General features: G+C 44.3%; 1 long non-coding RNA gene across 3 annotated transcripts in view; it reads left to right on the top strand.

Annotated features, from left to right (window-relative positions):
- LOC116647208 overlaps nt 1–17077 on the top strand; it is a 53634-nt gene extending 36557 nt beyond the window's left edge. For all 3 annotated transcript variants that reach the window (XR_004302296.1, XR_004302297.1, XR_004302295.1), the window contains one exon: nt 15124–17077. This is a non-coding gene — a long non-coding RNA (uncharacterized LOC116647208). The remainder of the gene's footprint in view (nt 1–15123) is intronic.
- Nucleotides 17078–18912: the final 1835 nt, after the last annotated feature.

Below are 18912 nucleotides of genomic sequence, written 5' to 3'. Positions count from 1 at the left end.
AGGCTCACACTGGCCAGGGTACATGTTCTATGTTACAGAGATATTTTAGGGGATCAAATTGTTCTCAGATGTGAAAAATGATAAAGACAGGTATTTTATAGCCAAATATAAGTAAATTCTACTAAATAAGGAGCTATTGAAATGGACAAGCATTGAATTCGATTGGTAACCAGGAATTATATATTACATTGAAACATGTACATTTTAGTGCTTGAAGAAGAAAGTGGGATTCTCTGAACTGCTTGTATAACCTCTGCCCCCCCAAATAGAGCAAGTGGGTAACTAGTAGCCCAACTTTTTCTTTTCAAGAACAGCTGTAAGAGGATAGTGATATTAACTTAACAAAGAGATATTACATGGACCCAGGCATTTAGATTTTTTAATGTCAGGTGTGGTTTGAAAAGATAACATCATGCTTTTTTACTGAGGATAGATTTTCTGAAAGTTCATCTTCTTGCTATAGTCATAACCTAAATGACACTTGAATGAGACTTTGGAAAGAATAAGATTGGAAACCTCTTGGATTAAGAGATCGTTGTGGCCACAATGAGTAAAAGTGACATGTTTTGAAGTTAGCTCCAGTTTAGAGAATGTCAACCCTGATGTAATTAATTGGAATTCCAATTTTATTTATTTTATTTTATTTTTTTTTTTGAGGGGGTTTCGCAGAGGGAGAGGGAGAGAGAGAATCTCAAGCAGGCTCTACACCCAGCATGGTGCACAACGCAGGGCTCGATCTCACGATCCTGAGATCATGACCCATCAAGAGTCGGATGCTTAACCGACTAAGCCACCCAGGCGCCCCTGGAATTTTAAAGCCAGATCACCTCCATGGCTTCATTTTATTTTTTTTTAAATTTTATTTATTTATTGGACAGAGAGAGAGAAAGAGAGAGCGAGCACACAAGTAGGCAGAGCGGCAGGCAGAGGGAGAGGTAGAAGCAGACTCCCCGCTGAGCAGGGAGCCCGATGCGGGGCTCGATTCCAGGATCCCGGGATCATGACCTGAGCTGAAGGCAGACGTTTAACCAACTGAGCCACCCAGGCACCCCTCCACGGCACCATTTTAATTTTTCTTAATCCCATAGATCATTTTCTTTTGGTGTCTCCACCATAGGAGCTCTACGGAGTGGGGGATGGGAGCAGAGAACATTAGGTCCTCTCACATGTGCAGGGACAAAGTGAGAAAGAGAGAAAACAGGTGCGACTAGAGTGAGGGAGGCTGGATGTATGGCCGGCTCAATGGGCATTGCAGGGAACTGGGTCACAAAGTGAGATGGGGCCCTCCCCTAGCCCCTGTGCCTGGGTGAACATAAGGAAATATGCATTTACCATGCCATTATTTTATTTTCAATTTTGTTAACAGCTTTTTAAGTCAACATGATATTTTATAGCAATTAACTGTAATTACAAATCTTAAAAACATTTTTGTGGATAATTACATGCTTAATTGTTGTTCCTTCATTTTCATTTAATTCTAAAAGAAATTAACTCTGCCATTTTGACAAGTGCTTACTGTTTTTAAAACTGACTATGAATACTCTATTACTGAAATTTGTGGTTATACATCCTCACAAACTTTCCCCCAGTCTGAAACTGTCGATAACTGTTTGCTGTCTGTCCCCCATCGCCATGTCGGTTGCATACTACTCTAACACCCAGGATTGCCTGGAAGGGACTGTCACCGCTCCACTCCAGCAGTGGCAGACTAGAGAAGAATAGGACGCCAGGTTTTCTGATGGTGGTCGTTTGGCCACTTGGCAGCAGGCCACCAAGTGAGTTATTGATCTATTGTAGCTCAGCCTATTTGGATCGCCAGGATTGGCTTTCTGTCATCAGGCTACTAAAACTGTGTGTTTGGGGAAGAAGAAGAAAATGTAAAAGCACTAGTAGGCTGTGTAAATTAACAGGCTTACACACTACCTCAAGGAAAAGATCATAGGCATTGACAATAGGGCATCTATGGGAGAAATCCTGACCCCTTGGACTTAGATGGGTTGAATGAATCTCTGCAATTCAATTAACTGGCCCAGATAGCATCGGAAATGTTGTTTGTGGTGGGGAGGGATAAAGTTAAACAGTACTGATGAGGAATGTCAGTAAGTGTTATATTTGCACCGAATTCTTAGTAGGAGGGGCAGAATAAAGGTGAGGACATAGAACACGTGTGACCAAATTTCAATTCAGATGCTTACTAGCTATGTGACCTTCCACGATTTTGTTCAGACCGATAAATTAGATAATGTGGGTAAAAGCATTGAGGATAGTACTCGACACCTAGAAGGTTCTTAGCAAATGTTCTTTTTCTTTCTTTTCTTAAATCTTAGAGTTGTGTCATTCTATGAAGAACTCAGCTTTGAAGATTACTTCATTCTGAGATATTTTATTTTTCACTTATTTATCAGTTGATGGCATAAAGATGACCCATTATTAACCTGGAGACCCATACAATTTTTTATGATATTTCAACACTTTCCTACCATTGCATTATAATACAAGCTTTTTAATTTATTATTTTCCTTATCTTATGGTGCTAAGATGGTGTTTTTAATCATGTGAAAGGAATACCAGCTAGGATTGGAATATCATCACACTGGCAAATGGATGCATAACTTTTTAAAAGATTTTATTTATTTATTTGACAGAGAGAGAGAGAGTAGAAGCAGGGGGAGCAGCAGAGGGAGAGGGAGAAGCAGGGGTCCCACCGAGCGGGGAGCCCGATGTGGGACTCAATCCCAGGACCCCAGGATCATGACCTGAGCCAAAGGCAGACGCTTCACCGACTGAGCCTCCCAGGCGCCCCTGGATGCATAATGGTTTCACAGAATGTATACAGGTGTTGTATGAACCTGAAAATAGTTTTTACTTTATGGGTTTTTATCACTTTGTCCTATTCTCTTGGAGGATGTTGATGCTTGTTTTCCTAATATCTCCAGTAGCAAAGCAAAGAATAATGAATTGCCTTTAACGTCAGTACTGACAGTGATAAATGATGGCTGCTAGTTTGTGTGGGTGTGAGTGACCAGTCCCGTAGCTCATTGCCCTTCCATCACACACAGCTCACCTCAGCCTTCATGGCTGAGTCCCATCCAGTTCTGCCTTCTTCTTCTTCTTCTTCTTTTTTTTTTAAGATTTATTTACCTATTTGAGAGAGAGAGAGAAAAAGAGAATGAGTGGGGGGAGGGGCAGAGGGAGAGGAGAGAGACTTTTTTTAACTTTTAATGTATTGTTTCAGGGGTACAGGTCTGTGACTCATCAGTCTTACACAATTCACAGCACTCACCATAGCACATACCCTCCCCACTGTCCATCACCAGCCACCCCATCCCTCCCACCCCCCACCACTCCAGCAACCCTCAGTTTGTTTCCTGAGATTAAGAGTCTCTTATGGTTTTTCTCCCTCTGGTTTTGTTTTGTTTCATTTTTTCCCTCCCTTCCCCTATGATCCAGAGAGAGAGAATCTTAAGCAGACTCTGGGCTGAGTGCAGAGCCCGACATAGGGCTCAGTCTCATGACCCTGAGATCACGACCTGAGCTGAAACCAAGAGTCAGACACTTAACTGACTGCACCATCCAGGTGCTCCAACCTTCTTTCACTTATTCTTTGGGACCACCTGTGAGCCCATCATTAAGGGTCTCCATTCATTGTGATGAGTCATTCATTCAGAAAATATTTATTGAGTTCATTCAGTGGACCAGGAATTATTCTAAGTGATGGAACCATGGAGATGTCTAAAGGCATAGCTCCAAACTTAAGATGCTTATAGTCTAACAAAGATTTAAAAAATGTCACAAGGAAGAACAAGGAGCTATTGGTGTTCAATTGGGAGAATTCAGGAAGGGTTTCACTCATTCACTCATTCATTCATTCATTCATTCAACAAGCAAATGAACAAGAGCTTGTGCTAGGCTGAGGTTACAGAGACAAAGAAAACACTGTCTGCCCTCAGGGAGTTTACCTTCTAGGGGGCAGATACCCAGACTAACGATAGCACCCTGGAGTAAGGTTAAGTATTCTAGACAATTAAGGTAAGAACAAAGTGCTGAGGGAACCTATGAGTTAATATATTTGGGGAGCCAAGGAGTCATGGATGAAGCAGAGGTTGAGCTGGGTTTTCTTTAGTGAGTTTATAGTCTAGTGAATGTGACTGCTATGCATGTGAATAATTCTCATACCAGGTAAAAGGTGCCAAGTGCCCTAGGAGAACTTCACACAAAGGGCTGTGAGGGAGGATAGAGGGGTGAATGTGTTTACTTTTAGCCAGGGCCTCAGAGGTCGAGGGGCGCCTGGGTGGCTCAGTGGGTTAAGCGTCTGCCTTCGGCTCAGGTCCTGATCTCAGGGTCCTGGGATCGAGCCCCGCATCGGGCTCCCTGCTCAGCGGGGAGTCTCCTTCTCCCTCTCACTCTCTCTCTCTGCGCGCTCGCTCGCTCTCTCTCTCACACACTCTCTCAAATAAATAAAATCTTTTAAAAAAAGAGGTCAAATTGCAGCTGGGCCTTAATGGATGAGTAGACGTTCAACAGGGGAAGGGGTGAGAGAGGGGAGGAGACAGCAGGAAGAGCATGAATGCAGGCATGGCCTGTTACTGGGAAGGCCTTTGGAGTGGCGAGAGTGGACGAGGCTGGGCGAGGGCACGGTGCGAGGAAAACAGGAGATGCGGCTAGACCGTGGACGGTAGGGAATGCCGCGCTGGGTCACTGGACTTCATTGAGTAGGCAGGGTGTCTTTTCTTCTTCTGACTCTGCTTTGGGATTGGGGCAACATTAACTAAAGCTAGGGCTGGTGGGGTTCAAATATTGCCGCATCCTTCAGTCCTTCACATTCAAGCCTACTAGAGAAACTGAGCAAGTCTCTTAGTGTCCCTGGGCCTTGGTTTGAACATCCGTACAACGGGGATGACAGTAATACTGTACCCCACAGCTACAGTCCATGGGGATTGGTTTAGCTCGTGCATAGCAGGAGCGCACACTGCATGTGTGGCTTGTTGGCGGCCGCAGGGGTAACCAGCACAGCCGTGATAGAAACAGGAGCAACTTTAGCGAGTTCTCGTGCTGCGAACTTGTAGGGACATACCTAGGATGACCTGACTTGCTGGAAGAAACCAGTAGGGATCCTCAGGGGCTGTTCAAGAATGATCGATACTGTCCTCTTGGCATAATTGTTAAGGTATACCTGCATTCAGCCGTGTGCTAGCCACATATATAACCAGGCCTCAGCAGTTTAAAATGGCCCAACCAGAATGTTAGCTTCCAGAACAATGGGGGCAACCAACAAAACAGGTCCAGGACCATGTCCAGGGCAGAGCTGCAGAGAGCTCCTCTATCTCCGATACAAATCACAGCGTCAGCAGAGCTTGCAAACAGTAGGGATTACCTGTCGTTAAACTGAAGGCGGTGCTGGGGCGCCTGCGTGGCTCAGTTGGTTGGGCGTCTGACTCTTGGTTTGGGCTCAGGTCGTGATCTCAGGGTCAGGGGATCGAGCCCCACATCGGGCTCTGTGTTCAACGGGGAGTCTGCTTGAGAGTCTCTCTCTCTCTCCCTCCGCCCCTCCCCCCGCTCATGCTCTCTCTTTCTCTAAAATAGGTCAATAAATCCTTTAGAAAAAGTGAAGGTGGTGAGAAAGTCTGGCAGTCAAAGAATTGAACGCCTATGTCCCAGGTGCCTTAGTTTTCATACTCCTACCTCAAGCTGAAATTTTAGTATGAAATTGTGGCTATTTGCAAGTAATCCTACAGTGTTCCCACTGGGAGCAGGCTCACAAGAAACAGGCGCAGCCTGAGAACCATGATCTGCAAAGTTGTGGAAACTGTTCTTTCTCGTGTTGACACTTGGTGCATTTTTGGACACACTCGGCAGTACAGCTGCATTTAGCAGGTGGCCTGGGATTTCGTATATTCCCACTGTGTGTCTAACTGCAGATCCAGCAGATGGATGTCATTGTAAATGTGACTCTTAGGGGGTTGCCCTAAACTTTGGTTATTGAATCTGGTTCCTGGTCATCACTAAGCGCATGGGCTGCTGTTGTAAGACAGAAGCACTTTAGTAACTCCTGGAAGAGCCCACAAATCTCCCTTCTCAAATGAGCTTTAGCAGAGAAGGCTCAAAATTTCCTTTGCAGATTCACAACAAGCCTCTGGAAGTTCCTGATACACAGAGCAATTAAAATGGATCTCTTTTTGAGACCTCTGTGTCTTACACTCTCAAAGCTCTATGCAAACATCATTTTGTAGACCTAAAAGTAAGGGAATCGTATTGCACTGGAAAAGTTATGAGTATAGGTCTTAATCAAAACGGATTTAAAGTTGGCCGGTGGCAGTTATCAACAGCCAGCCCTCCGAGGGTCAAGCAATGAGTGCTTCTGCCCAGTTTTTGCACCTTCCATTAGAATATGGGTCTTGACTCATACCCTGTTTTTGATAAACACTAATTAAAAATTTGCCTGGAAAAGAGTTGTATGTGCCTCCTTTGAATTTTTTTTTTTTTGAGAAGGGATATTTTGGATGGCTCATGTTTGTTTAAAAACACTATCCATGGAAGTTTCCTAAAATAAATGTACTTGTGGCAAATAGACTTTCAAAATCATTCATAGAGTAGAGCTAGACATGTAGAAACAAGGGAACTTAAGTTCAGAGGAGTTCAGTTTAGCAAACAGAACATGGCACTTGGGTTTGAGCCACCTGTATGACCCTGAGTAAGCTAATGTGCAGACTCGGTTTCTTCATCAGAAAAATAAGGCAAAGGTCTGCTTAGAACACAGCCCTTGTCCTGAAAGAGGATTAATTACAATACTGTATGGGGAAATGCTTTGTAAATCACAAGCTGCTCTTCAAGTGTAAGGAATTACTATTATCATCACCATTCAAGGTCCTACCCCTTACAGCTAGTTAAGTCAGTTTGTCTAAATAAATAAATAATCATTCACTCTTGCCTTTCCCCACTAGATGGCAGGCGAGTCACTTGGTAAAATACTGTTCAGGTTAGGGATCTACGAAGCACCGCAGTATTCCAGCAGTGCAGCAATGGACAAAGGCTGAATTAGAACTTGTGAAGAGCGGAGACCACATGTATTGTGAAAACAAATCTCATTCAAACGCCACTGGTTTTCAGTTCACCAAAATTTTGTATCTATGAAAACACGATCCTTTTGACTAATGAGAAAAAAGACAGCTAAGCGAATAATTGCTGTAAATAAGGAAGTGTTTAGCCCACTCAGAGTTATAGCTACCAGACTTAATGATTATTTATAACACCACTTTACAGGTAATGGTTTCATCCATATCAGGAGTTGACAAACTGCTTCTGTAAAGGGCCGGAGAGTAAATATTTCCGGCTTTGCGTGTCGATCCATTTCTGTTGCATGGACTCGACTTTGCCTTTGCAGGCTACAAGCCCGAAGACAGACTGAGACGATAAGAAAATGAGTGGGCTTGGCTGGGTTGCAATAAATTTTAATTATGGATGCTGAATTTTGAAATTCATATAACTTTTACTTACCACAAAATACTATTCTTCTTTTGATTCTTTTGACCATTTAAAAATGTAAAAACCATTCTTAGCTCAAAGACCATACAAAAAAACGGCAACAGGCCTGATTTGTTTCCCAGGGAGTCGTTTGTAGCTCCCTGGATTAATACCTTAATAGTCATAATTATCAGATTGACAGTCTCCTCAGTTAACGTAAATAAACTTTTTACTGCTTTCATGATAAATATTTCAATGTGGCTTATTATTTTTTTTTTTGCGTGTACAAATTCCTGAGAATGCTTGTGATATTTTTGCATACCTATCCATATAGCCTTGTGTCTTGTTTGTTAGACTGACTATAAAAAAAAGAATTCAAGTAGTGGATGCATTGTTCTTAGAGTTGCCAGAAAAAAAACAGGACGCCGCGTTAAATTTGAATTTCAGCTAAACAACGAATAATTTTAACATAAAGTTTGTTCCCTGTATTGCATAGGGCATACATCTATTAACAAAGTATTTGTTGTTTATCCGAGATTTCAGTTTTAACTGCATGACCTGTTTTTTTATTGGTAAATCTGGCATTTCTTGTACTTATGGATTTTGTCCATCACTCATTTACTAAGGCCTGAAAAATAACCAGAGATCTGAAGGCAGGATTCCTGAAGTGAAATAGGTCTTTAGAGAGTTGAGGGAAATGTGCATCTCACCCCCCCCCCCCCCCGTTGCGTTCAGCATACCTTAACACATTCCAACAACCGTGCGGCATTAACACGTTTCTCACATCCATTTTCCAGGAGTATTTGTTTCCATTCCGAGTGCCAGTCTCCTTGAACAAGCCATTTTAATTGCTTCGTAAGAAACCCAAGTAACCTGTAAACAGACACTTGCGAAGAGCTTCAGAGAAATTTGAGGTCTTATAAAAGGGTTGCGTGGGAACAACAAATCCAGTCCTCCCAGGCTGGTGTTCTAGGGGACTGGGCTTACTTCCGGCCAGTTCCGCGCAGAAACCCCACCCTTGTCTAAGCACGTTTTCGTACCTCTTGATGGAAATTTCAAGTGTGCACAAGGCAGCGATGGGTAGAGCTTGCTTTAGACGTCTTGTTTTTGTTCTTGCGTATGCACCTGTTAGGATGCACTTCTGTAGCAGCTGTTGACACGTATTTCATTTGCTTGCTGACTTTTCACGAAAAGACATCGACTGCTAAATCCTGCCCTTAGATTAGCCGCCTGCCCAAGCGGTCAGGCGGATCAGCGACTTTGACCGCCGTGGAATAACGACCCTTTGCGGAGGTTCATCACTTCGGCCTTGACGTGGCTAATGGAGAGTGCCTTTCGGCTGCCGCCGCTGGAACGGGCCGGGCCGCGGGGCAGGGGGTGGACGGAACGGTGTAACACACGCGGCGACCGGGGCGGGTGGGGAGTGACCGCACGCGGCCTCCCATCCCTGCGTGGGGACGGGCCCCCCTGGCGCGGAGGGAGGGGACGTCGGGCGGGCGACAGGACGCGGCGGGAGGCCGCTGGGGGCAGGCCTCTCCCCGGGGCAGCCGGTTGGTAAAGGCGGCGCCGGAGGGCACGGCTTCGGTGGGCGCAGTGCGAGGACGAGACGCATCGTCCCCGCGGGGGAGCAAGCGGATCTATCTTGGCGGTTAGGAGAGGAGCTTGGGGGGTTGGGGGGGGGGCTGGAGCAGCCAGAGCCTGGTAAAGCAGCGTCCTTTCGGCATTCCCGCTTTCACCAGGGGCTGCCACAGATGGCCCGTCCGCGCGCCGCCAGCCCAAGCCCGCCTCTTGGGCCTCCCGCTGCCCCGGAACCGCGGCGCCCGGGGCTTCGGCTCCCACCGCCTGCGCCTGCCCGGGGCGGTCGTTTACCCCGTTTCTAGCTGCAAAATTAAAGCCCTCACGTATCCCTCACTCCAATCCCCGAGCCTGGGCTTAGGGCAAATCTAGTGAGGCACCTCGGGCGCAAAATTTAAGGCGCGCGCGGGGGGTGGGGTGGGGGCGCACCAAGACACCCAGTAATTAAGATAAAAAAATTAATGCAATATCTTTAAAAATTCAAAGTTAATGCAAAAAACATTACATGATGAACAAAACATGAAAATGTGAAATAAAGACATGATCTGACCCTGCTGTGACACCACTTAGCCACACTGACCTCATCCTAATCCCAGGCTCTGCAAATCAACCCTGAAGTGATTCCCTCCTCTCTCTGCTCCCAAGGCCTGGACCTCTGTCCTATTTTTCATTGGCTCTTTCTCTGCAATGAGTTGGGTTTTCATTGTGTACATCCCTCCCTGGCTGGGCAGCAGGAAGGAGACCCAGCTGCCTCACCACCCTGTGCCTCCAGGAGCGAAGCCCGGTTCTTGGCTCACTGAGGCCATGGGAACAGTATGGAGTTTGGAGGAGACCGAAGGTAAGAGCTTATGCAGGAGCCCCAGGTTGCAAAGCTCTGCACTGGAGGCACCAAGACCCCACAGAAGTAAGGCACAAGAGGAAGCTGTGCTCCCTTAACTAGGGCTTAGGAACCCATTCAGAATTGGGTTGAATATAAATGTTTTAAAGGAACCACAAGTAGTGGGGAAGGGCTTTGGGAATTATTTTGCAGAAAGAGGGATCCAAAGTGCTTGGGGACACCTTGTTCCTCTCCAGCAGGCCATGAGCGTTTCCTGGCATTGCAATTCAGTCTGAATTTGCAATGTACGGGCACCTTTAATGAGGATGACACTCCATACTTTACAGTGCATCTCCCCTTTATTATACCTCATTCAACTCTCTCAGCCGGCAGCCAGGCACAGTGCTGGGTGCTGGCTCAAAGGGCTTTCAATTGTCATTATCCCCTAGAACCGTTTTTATGCTGACCTTGTGTTGTTTGCTGTCCTCATGGCTGAGAGAGGGACAAAGGGCACATCTGGCCCAGGCTGAGGAGATGGCCTAGTTATATTTCAGGTTGGGACATGGAAGGCCACTAGGTCTGACTGCTGGATTCCTTAAAGGGTTCCTCCCTCTTGTCTTACACAGGCCAGTGAAAATGAGGTAGAGAGGAAGAGCAAATGAAGGAGATTAGGAAACTATTGTTCATATTTATGTACCTTTTCTTAAAAAAAAATCTTTGGAAGCTTTGGGTGTCTCCAGTCCCTCAAAAGACCAGGGAAAAAGGGGAATTTGTCGGATTACTTGCCCAATTCCTGGCCATTTGAGACGAGTTTGCTTACCTCGAGGAGCTACTGAGTCAACATTCTGCTTAATACAAAGGGGAAGAAACTGAGGAAGTGCGGACTCCGGGGGCCTTGTCCTGCAGGACGCATGGCTGACCACCTTGGCGGTTGCGTTCCTTCCCTGTCCCGGTGTAGCTATACCACGCTGTAGCCAGCAGAGGGCTCTGTCGCTATACAGAATCCGTTTGACTTCTTGGGGCGGGTAGAATTTTGAGATCTATAAAAAATACTTGGATCCAGTAAGAAACATGCATGATTTTCCATGAAATATTAATGTGAAAAATACATTATTATTAAGAACTTGTGGATGTCTATTTGATTAATGACCCATCGAACCATGGAAGGAAAGAAGATGTTTCATAACTGTCGTTATCAAACATTAAAATAGCAAGAAAAAATAGCAGTGTGATAATAAATATCATCATGATATACCTAAATTATTTAGGACACAAATAGGACTTTTTCTTCTGGGAATGTGTGTGCTGAGACCCAGTAACAAGGAAGAACAGATCTGCTTTATCCGAAACATCTTCTTTTTGATTTTTTTTTATTTATTACAAACAAACCCTTTCATTAATAGCAGGACAGTTAAACGTTAACTCCATCTCACCAACAAAATCTGCCATCTGAGGCCTTCTGTGATTTGCCTCAACAGACTTTTCAACTTTGTGCTTTACTATCCACTTCAGCCACCCTGTCTTTCGGCCTCATCTCATTTTGCCAGCATTTTCCTGCCTCTACCATGGCCTCTTCTTACTTCCCACGCATGTGCCCTCTTCTTCACACACTGGAAATCCTGCCCATTCTTCAAGGTCCAATTCAAATCCTGACTTCTGTGAGTGCTGCCAAGGCATTCACAAACGATGGAACACGGGGAACCAGATGGCACTACAGTGAAATGTCATAAAGAAATCAGAATAAGTACAGGAAGGAGGTTCTGAGAGCTCTAGTCAGGACTTCAGAGCCAGCCAGTGCTTTGGATATAGCCAGAGAGATCAGGGAAAGCTTCCCGGAAGAGGTGGTGCTTGAACTAGTGTTGAAGGTTAAGGAAATCTGGAGGATTGAAATCGCCCCTTATCTGGCTACCGTGTCGATGATGTCGTGAAAGATCAGCCTGGGAAAGTAGGCAGGCACCATCATACTGAGGGAGGTTGGACGTTCTTCGATAAGCCACCGAGACTCCTGGTGCGGTTTAAAATGGAGGCAGTATTGGATCAGACCCGTAGTTTAGAAAGGTTGCTTGGGGGGCAGTGCGGTCCCTAGGTTTGAATGGCAGGCAGACGACTTGCGAAGCTACACCATTCTTCAGATGAGGAAAGAGAAGGGCCTGAACCAGGGCAGATGAAGTAGAAATGGACAAAAGGGGGAGGATTAGGCCCCAATAACACATTGTTTGCAATTCTTATGGAATGTGTGGCTTTTTACCTTCTATTGTGTTATATTTGCCTTCCCTGGGAGACTAAGTTCCTTGAGATCAGGTTTTTTTTCTCAGTTCATTTCTTTATTCCTCATCTCACATGGCCTTATACATGATCAGCATGAGTTGACTGAGGAGAAAATGTCTGAAATTTTTTATCATGAGGGTTTGCTTTTGAAATGCTCGATTTGGGCTCCTTGGGCTCAAAAGTCATCGGCGTGACAGCTCTGCTTATCATCTTAGCAAACGCCTTGTGGGTAGTTTATACATTTTGAGAGAAAATAAGATTTCTCCTGGACCTCTCACCGTTGGCTACCTTTTATGGGTATGAGACTTGAAAAGGTTAAATGATTCAGAGGGTCTGCACTTTTTGAGCTCGCCGCTTGAGTGTGTGTGTTAAGATTTGTGAAGGGGGAAACCGATCGCTCTGCACAGCTTGTATGACAGCAAACCCTTGAGACCAAACGTCCTTTCAAAGCAGAGGCTGTGATGAACTCATCCCGGGTTGTCCAGACAAATCCTCACAGGGCGGGGCCTGTCGAGAAAGTCTTCCTTCTCTGTTGAAATGCCGCCGACAGAAAAAAACATCCTGAGATCCTCCTGCCCTTTTGGGCACCTGAGCAGTGTGCACCTCAACTCAAAGCTCCATCAGCTAGGCTTTATTTCTCCTGAGAGAACATGCCGGGCATCCTTGGACTCACGAGGGCTAGAAGAACGACGTGACACCCTCAACCCTTGAGATACATGTACTTGAGAAGGGGTTCACATGATTGTGTCGCTATTTAATAGCATCCTAACAGCTTCCGGGCTCTGTACGGCTCGCAGAACCGAAAGGTAACAGGACATTTATTTCAGAGGCTTTACTCTTCACACTAGCTTGATGCCAGCATCTTACTAAAGTGACATATCCTTAGAAAGGGCACAGAACACAAGGTGAAACTCTGACCCAAAGTGAATGTTGTGGGTAGAAGGCACATTTTATCCTTTGAAAGTTGGTTGAATGAAGTTTTACCCAGGGATTTAGTTAAACATATAGTAGTCATTCCTCCTGCCCTGGGTGATCTGTTTTTATGCTCTTGTTTGCTCCTTATTTCCTTTCATACATCTCCATCTCTTTTTAAAAAGATTTTATTTATTTATTTATTTATTTATTTATTTATTTATTTGAGAGAGCAAGAGCGAGAGCACGTGCACATGAGTGGGGGTAGGGGCAGAGGGAGAGGGAGAGAGAATCTTCAAGCAGAGATTCCCTGCTGAGCACGGAGCCCAACGCAGAGCTCAATCCCACAACACTGAGATCACAACCTGAGCCAAAACCAAGAGTCAGACACTCAACTGAGCCACCCAGGCGTCCCCATCTCCATCTCCTGTATGGTATAGAAGAGAGCTGTTATTAGTATAATAAAGTTAAACAGTCCCCAGGTTCAGGTAATCTGGTTTTGGATAAAATTGCTATTAAATCTTCTTTTCAAGTTTGGTAGAGAAGAAGGAGACTTGGAAATTGAGTCTCATATCTTTAAATTGATATTGGGATTCAGGCTTCGTGATGCCTTAGTATTTAATCTATTGATTTCAAGCGAGGAAAATATTGTATTTAAAGTGATTTCGCTCCAGTGATCAGTTGTTCTTTAGTTGTAATTCTGAATCTTGTATTTCACCTGAAAAGCCACTGACACCTATGTGATAGTGCCCAAAATGTACCCATGAGGCATGGGATTATTACCTCATGCACACATGTGCACACACACACACGCACACACACTTTTTATTATGAGAATGTTCAAATCTACAGAGAAGTGAGATAGTGAGATGCATGCTCACCTACCACCCACCTGGATCGAACAATGGTTAACATTTTTTCATAAAATAAGTGACTAGTTATATGTGTATTTGCTTCAGCTCTCCCCCTCCCCCCCAAAAAAGTATTTGCCGACATTACCACAGTTCTGTTATTGTACCTAATGGAGTTAACAATAATCACCTATTCTCACCCAGCAGCCTACTCATATCCAAGTTTCTCCAGTTGTGCCAAAACTGTGAGTGACTAGTAATTCTTAGTGAAGCCACTATCGGAAGGTCAGAGATCTGAGAACTGGATATTTTCCCTCAGTTGACAGAAGGCAGGAGTATAGACTGGTAGCAGAACAGAACTTAAGCCAGCAAAATGTATAGTAGTTAATGATTCATTTGGAAACACTCCCCTCCTCGAGCTATACTGACCTCCAGAGAACATTGAGCCATCAACTGGAATCAACTTGAGCCTCCAACTTGGTCATCTTGGGGCTCTGACTCTACCAGAGCCCCTGTCTCTAGTATGGAGGGGAAATGCCATTGAGAGAGGCCTTCTGACACTCTTGTAGATGGACGCTCAGTTATTCCAAACACCGTTCACTGAGTAGTCCATCCTTTCCTCATATCTTGAAATAATACCACAGAGCTGTAAAAATAATGAAGGAAAATATGTGAACATATTTTTATCATCTTAGGGAGGGGAAGCCTTTTCAAAGCAAGGCATGAAACATTTGACTACATAGAACATTTGAACCATCTTTATGGCACAAGACAAAGTTAAAAAGTAAATGACAGGCTCGGATAAAACGTTTGCAACATAGAGTTAAAAATAAGAGTTCCCTAATATGCTGATAGTGCCTACAAATCAGCAAGAAAAACATTCTAATGTGGGCAAAGGATATAAAAAGACAATTTAAAGATGAAGAAATAGAAATGACTCACCATATGGAAAGATGATTAAAGAAATGAAAATTAAACAAAAATGAGCTACCTTGTTATTCACCTTCTGTTTGGCACAAATTACAAAGATCGGTAATATTTCATGTTGGTGAACATATGGGAGAAAAGACTCTCATCCACTGTTAGCGAGCATACAAATTGGTACAGCCTTTGTAAGGGTGATTTGGCATATATTATTATTCTTCCAAATTTCTGTTTCCTCGCTAATGTGAAAGCTACTCAGGCAGTCTGCCTCTGTTCCGGGCTTCATTTCCTATTTTTGTGTCTGCTTTCTTCTAGATGGTGATATTTGTGCTTCTCAGCTCAGCCTGGTGGCCTGACCTTAACTCCCGAGTTCCGTGGTCCTGTCACAACTGCAAGTCATTCTCATACAAATGTTGAGTTGACCTAGTGTGCACCTTTGAGAGTTTTGGAACAATATGCAAGTTTAAGTCACCATCATGTCATCTTGCTGACGATCTCATGGGACAAGACCAACACTGGGGTTGCTTGCTTCTGCCCTTGGTCTTCCACCTGTTCTTCCCTCTGCTGCCATTGATCGCACACACGTGTTGTCATACAAAAGCTGTTTTGCTTTTCTTTTTTGTCTTGTGAATGTTGTCCTTGGCTTCGTATACATCACAGATTAGTGTCGTGTGCTGCACAGTGATCTAAAAACTTTCAATACTTGTAAATTTGCATAAGTTTGGGTAAGAATGGCATCCAAGCAGCAAAGCAAGAATACAGACAATAGAAACGCAAGAAGAGCAACAAGGGCAAGAAAAGGGATGTCTATAGCAAACAAAATGAAAGTTCTTGAAATGCTTGATAATGGTGAAACTGAGACCTCTGTAGGATGTTTTTGGGGTGTTAATAGATCTATAATTTGCACAGTAAAGAAAAATGAGAAAGCTATTGGGGCCAGTGTATTGAGGGGCACACCAGAATCATTGAGAAAATCATACATAGCTTGAAATGTCAAAGGAGAGACAATGGAAAAATTGGACATGGGTGGCTTCTAACGCAGAGAAAGCTGAATAGGCCTCCTCCTGTATGCATCATCTGCCAGTGAGCATCCCACAAATGCAAGTTTCAGTTTCGATCTGGACCAAACGTTGTAACATTCATCGCCAGTAATGGGTGGTTGGATAGCTTTGAGAAACGCTGTGGTCTGTGTGACAAGAAATGGCTGGCAGAGGAAGCGGGTCGTGAAGCTGCCACCAAGTATCCTGAATACCTGAAGAAGCTGAGGAAAATGGCTGTGTCTTCAGCGCCGATGAGCTGGCCCCGCACCGGAAGGGCGTGCCTACTTGCACATCTATTGCAAAGGATGAAAAAAAGACCAGAGGCTTCCAGCCCAGAGAAGACAAGCTCAAAGTTCTGTTTCGTTCCAGTGCTTCTGGCGACTTTTCGGATTAAATCCATGTTGCTTCACAGATTCCGAAATCCTTGCCCTCTTCAAAAAGAATGCTAAAGACACTTTTCTGTTTACATGGAGGGAAACCATAAAATACGGGCCACTGAGAAACTCTTTTTCGGACTGGTTTTTGAAGTGTTTTGTTCCTGAGGTTAAACTATATTTAAACTGAAAAAATCATGAATTCAAAATGTCGCTGATTCCAGACACGGCTCCCACTGACAAAAGTGCAATAGTAAATGCTGATCCTCGTGTTCCAGTCATCTCCATTCCCCCAGGTACGACTCCACTCCTTCATCCCGTGCATCTGGGAGTGCTAAAAATTGTTCACGATGTCCTGGACTTGGCGTACATTTGATTTCCTCGCAGATCAGATGAGAGAGATCCCGGAACTTACTGTGAAAGTAGCTTGGCAAAATTTCTCCATTTGTAATGCTTTAACGATAGTAGAAGAATTGGTGAGAGAAATAACACAGTCACCCCCTAATGGAGCCAGGCAGCAACTTCAGAACGAGGTTGTAACAGACTGTGAAAGTTTTCTTCCGTTGGTAGAAGAAATTGAAAGTGTTGTAGCATCTGCAAAGCATTTGGGGGGGGGGGGTGTAGGATTTGAAGACATTGAATGAAGTGACATTTTGCTGAACTGTTAGATTCTCACCCTCAGAAGACAGTTGAGACATTTTTCCAAGATATGATCATATCAAAAAATGATGGAAGAGGTCAGCTTAGGGTAACATCCAGAACTCGAAGAATGTTGAAGCAGCCCCTCTGCACATCAAATGGCTGTAGTGATTCAGAGGAAGGCGAGCCTTCGACGGAGTATTTATTGACCCACAGGCAAGATTTAAATGATTACCCACAACCCTATAAAGCAGTAATAAGAAACCTTCAAATGAAGGCCAATAAGTCCTTTCTCTCTGTTTGCTTCAACAGGGGAGAAGAGGCTGGACCTTCGGACCTCGTCATTCCAACCCTTTCCACAAACAGCCGGCAGAAAGGCGGAAGATGAAAGTAGTGCAGAAGACTGAGCTTACTTATCTCCAGACAAAACCCAAGGGTCTTGATTCTTCCCCCATATCTGCGTTTGCATTGACGCCATGATTGTCCTCACCTTGAGGTCAGAGAGAAATAGAAATTAATTGCCTAGTAATCACTACTGCTAATGTAAAATTAGGAAAATACCAACAAGCTTCAGTTTACTTGGTGTTTTATTTGAGGGAACAAACCAATTGTCTGGGCTGTCTTAATACTCCCTTGCCTGCCCCAGTTTTCCCCGAAAGCTTGTGAATCCCTCCCACACAAATTCCTCTACTTCGAGGGTTTCAGGAACTCAACTCTCATACCTAGGGAGGGGAGCTACTCTACTTGGCTGTACAATTTGGCTTTGTACTCTTGATCCTGAACTTTATTTTAATTCTGATTCAGCCTAACTTGTATTTCAACAGAAAGAATCCAGACCCTTGCCTTTTACCTGGTTTGGTATCAGTGCACTTGCTTTGCAGTGCTTGTGTGAAGTAGCTATTGGTCAGTCCCGAGGGGCAGTGCATTTAGAATGGACTCCTGCATTTACTTTGGTATCTAATCAAGGAGCTTGTAGAAGCTGCTAGAGTTCATTTCCATAGATCTTGTCTGTTCTTATATCTGGTCTTTGCGGGGATCTGAACATTTGACTATCCTCTGGGAAAGTGATTCTGACTGAAACTTCTTCCCTAAAGGTGGTGGAAATCAGTAATCCACCCCACCCCTAGCCTGGAGGTCTGAATGATGGGTTACCTATACCTGAGTTTGACGTGATCAGAGGAAAGGGGAAAAAATACGAAAGTTAAAAGGCCTTGCTTGCATAGTTACAGTTGAGATGACAGACATTCCTCAACAGGTTCAAAAGAGGCATATGAGAGTCAAAAACTCATTTTCGGGTGCTGTGGATCTAGTGACCCCCCCACACACACACACACAGTGCCAGAGAAGCTTACACGCTTGCTATAAGCCATAGTAGTTCTCAATGCATCCAGATCAGGTTGGGGAGCTTTAAAAATTACAGATTTCTGGGACCTGCCCCTGGATGTGCTGAATCAGGGATGGGGTCAGCATCTGTTTATTTTGAAAGCTCCTCAACTGATTTTTTCATACAGCCGTAGTTGCCAACTGCTGTTCTAAGTCTAAACAGAATTGTACTAGAAAATACAATGCAAATGGTAGTGGGCCCAGGAGCTAGGAAACCTTGATTCCAAATTTTGACTCCACCACCAGCTCAATGGATGGTCTTATTCAAAGCACCCTACTCTTTCCTTATCCGTCAAATGAGAGATTAGGACCACTTGGTCTCTAAGGTCCCTCTATCTCTGACACTGTTACTTTCAGAGAAAGCTGCATCAGTCTCATTGGTTGACTTTGAGTGTACCTGAGCCCTTTCACAGAGACCAAGGTAAGTAGTATTGTTGCTGCGCTGTGTTCTTGATATTTTAAATATTGTGCTTCTGGTTCAAGTTTGACCATGGTTTAGTCCCTTCCAGAAAAGCGAGTTAGGCACAGAAAAAAAGAGAAACAAACATAGCATCAATTTCCTGAAAAGAAAGACAGAGGGGACCTCCTGTGAGCTTCTTATTTGTAATAATTGCTACTTTTCTTCTGAGTTACAGGGCTTGGGGCAAATAATAGATATTATGAGGAAA

The sequence above is a fragment of the Phoca vitulina genome, unplaced genomic scaffold (genome assembly GCF_004348235.1).
Source record: "Phoca vitulina isolate PV1807 unplaced genomic scaffold, GSC_HSeal_1.0 scaffold39, whole genome shotgun sequence".
Classification (NCBI taxonomy): domain Eukaryota; kingdom Metazoa; phylum Chordata; class Mammalia; order Carnivora; family Phocidae; genus Phoca; species Phoca vitulina.
Note: the sequence above shows the minus strand (reverse complement) of the source record. Positions and strands in the feature narration are given on the sequence as shown.